General features: G+C 37.2%; 1 pseudogene; it reads left to right on the top strand.

The window, feature by feature from the left end:
• Positions 1–554: 554 nt before the first annotated feature.
• Positions 555–1,282, top strand: LOC105293241 (annotated as a pseudogene).
• The last annotated feature ends 2,057 nt before the right edge of the window (positions 1,283–3,339 follow it).

Below are 3,339 nucleotides of genomic sequence, written 5' to 3'. Positions count from 1 at the left end.
AATTGTAAAAAGATTCTTTTTTTTACCTCTTAACTAATCTGCCTAGGAAATCAAGATTTTGTGTTTTAAAGGAATTTCCTGTCCTTCATGTTGTCTTTATCGGGTCTTTGATTACTCAAGAAAACAAAGTCTTCTCAATATTAAAAGAGCTAAGTTTTTGTTTTATTTTGTTGTTGTTGTTTTTACAACTGTGTGACTTTGTGTTTGCCTTTGAAATCTTTTAATCGTCACTTTGGTTAAATGCATAAGTATTGTTTCACAGTGACCTGTGATTTTTTTTAGTCAAGTGTTCAAACTTTTTGACATTTTGACAACTTTCTAAAATCAAATTCTAACTGGAGTCTTTTTGACTTCAAACTAACTTTGAGATTTCCTAGAGCACTCCTGAAAAAACTCTCACCTTGTAAAAGAAAGATGTTAAGCTAAATAGGTTTATTTGGTATGTTAAATTACGTGGAAAGCATTGTCAAATAAGAAACTGTGGGAGATGCCACTCATGCTGGTATGATGTTTCCTGTTCCTTCCCCTCTCCACCCCCCCCCCCCCCCCCTGCTCCCACCCCCACCAGAGCTGCAGCTAGGGCCTTGCCTGACCCAGCCCACCCATGGCTTCAGCTGGGGAAGAGCTACAGAAAGATCTAGAAGAGGTGAAGGCGCTGGAAAAGGTCACTAGAAAAAGAGTGTATGATGCCCTTACAGCTGAAAAATCTAAGACTGAGACAGAAATCAAGAAGATAACAGCAGAAATCACAAGAGAAAGCAAAACTTCTTGACAATGAGAAATCAGCCGCTGTGGTTGTTCCACTACAATGGGATATACAGTGAAAATCAGTAATTATGAATGAGATTAGTCAGATAAGTTTGTGAAAATCTGCATTACCTTAACTGGCATCCATCAAGTCCCCAATGGGAAAGTGAGGGTGCATGTCATAAAGAGGTCATTCGATCTTTTGGTAAAAAATGTAAAAGGGAAGACTTACTTACTCTGTGATTGTGAACAATCTCTTGAAACCCATCTCTGTGAAAGGCAGTTCAGAAAAAGTCAGGACAGATACAGTGATTATCTTACGTAGAAAGAAAGCGGAAAACACGTGGTGGGACGACCCTGATGCAGGTGAGGAGGGAAAGAAAGGCCCAGCTATGACTCTGAAGCAGCTCCTAGTGAGGGACTGGTGAATGCTCTAAAGAGAAATTATGAAGCTGGTGATGAGATGAAACAAACCATTAATAAGGCCTGGGTGGAATCGAGAGAGAAACAAGCCAAAGGGGACACGGAATTTTGAGACTTTAGAGTCTGTTGGAGAACAGTGATGTGGAGATATCGATGTTGCCAGTGACACGTTGGTGAACTGCACAGATAAAACTGACAGATAACTTTACTGTGCTTCCTTCTATGTAGAGGCAAAGAATTCTTTATTTCCTACTGGAGGATTTATTTAAATAAAATATGCTTATTAAACACTTCCTCTGAGGGTGGTTCCCTTTAGTAACCTGGTCATTTTGTTCAAGAAAGGGTAATATTGCACTCTCTTGTGAAATGGAAAAAAGTAAGTCTTGCCTAATGCAAATGCTACCATGTGTTTATTTTCATCCAGCTAAGAGGTAGAAAACAAAAATTATTGCTTGTCTTTAGGTTCTTGACATCGGCTCCCACCAATGTAAGAAGAAATAAAAATAAATCTGAATGTTTGCACAAAAAAAGAAGTGTTAATAAACCTTTTAGGTTATATATACATGGATCTGTTACTAATATAGATATTCCAGAAATTGTATGTGAAGTTCTTAGAAATTTGCCATACCCTCATTGTTTAGTTATTATGTTAAAATGTTATATACCACAGAAATAACTGTTTTTCTTTATCAGATGAGCTCTCATTGGAACTTTAACCATGACCATCTGAAGTCTTTTGTCATTCACAGCTATATACACTCTGATTCTTCTCCGGAAGCATTTACACATGAGAATGACCCATGATGGCATCACTTGGATAACTTTAAGGCCATGCCACTGGACCGAAGAATTTCTAGAACTAATGAAGAAGCTGATGGGTTCATAAAACTGATAATCCAAGATCAAGCAGAGCAAGAATTAATTCATGAGGCTGATGAACTCATGAGGATGATTATAATTTTTTAATGACTTGTTTGAAACATTGCTGACTCTTTCATATTTTGTTTTCCAGATTTAAGGAAACATTTTTCTCTTTTCTTTTAAGCTATCTGTAATTTAGAGCAATTTCATAAATTATACCTTTGTAAACAGAATTGAAACATTTAATTTTTCTTCCTGTCTGATCTCTACAGAATGTGGAAACTTTTAGTGTTCTTATATTCCTGGCAATATCGTTATTTGCATAAGTTCAATAAGAACCGGCTCTTGTAACAAAACTTAATTGGAAATATTGGTTGTGTTACCAAGGCTTTGACTGAAATATCGTATTTGAGAATAATGTACATCAAATCAGCCATGACCAGATAGCTTTAAGGAACTAGGGATGACTTTAAGGAACCAATGCTTATAAAGCCCCTTTTGGAAAAGCCGTATCTGGCTTGCAGGGTTTCCCATCTTGCAGGTGTATAAGGATATCTTGGGGACAATGAGAAGGGAAGAATTCAACTAAATTACTACCTGTCGCAGGCGAAATATGGTAGTGAATTCTTGGCTTGTTTTCCTAGCCTTGAGAGGCTTTTAAAAGACCAATCTGGGGTTCCTTCTCAAAAGTTCCAGCAACTCGAACTTATAGTGGATTTATGCAAGCTCTTGCCGCACTTATGTAAATAATCAGGCCAAATTTAATGAGACCAGACATACTTCTCAAACAAATTAGTCTTACTTTGATTATCTTTGATAGAAATGAGAGTGACCGTAGAAAGAATTTTTTTGTTTATTTCAATGGAAAACTATAGTGCACTCTTGTGGGTTCTGTCTTGGATGTTTTGCCAGTCCTTGCTAAATCTGGAATTCTTCTAGTTTCTTCCAATATCTGGCCACAACTTTCCAAATTAATGTTTCCAATTTCTCTTCCTTTCAATTTGAAAGTAAAACTGCCCCTTTCACAAAGTTCTATAAACTGAAGCTGGATGGCTTGATATAAACTTAAAAAAGATGACCACAATTGATCAGGTATGGGCAACCTTTATGCCTTCTGTCCTATGTATCATTCAGAAAGTTCACTGGAACACCTGATGCCATCACCAGAGGCATTCAGCAGCAAACCTGCAAAATTCATCAGATGATCACTGCCATCCTCACTTCATCTTCTAGAGATGCTTAAAACTCAAACTTAAAAATCCTGACTGGCTGTCCTCTGGGCTCAGAAACTGGGTTTCTAACTATTAA

The sequence above is a fragment of the Pteropus vampyrus genome, unplaced genomic scaffold (genome assembly GCF_000151845.1).
Source record: "Pteropus vampyrus isolate Shadow unplaced genomic scaffold, Pvam_2.0 Scaffold70, whole genome shotgun sequence".
NCBI classification, from domain to species: Eukaryota; Metazoa; Chordata; class Mammalia; order Chiroptera; family Pteropodidae; genus Pteropus; species Pteropus vampyrus.
This window is presented reverse-complemented; position numbering and strand designations above follow the sequence as displayed.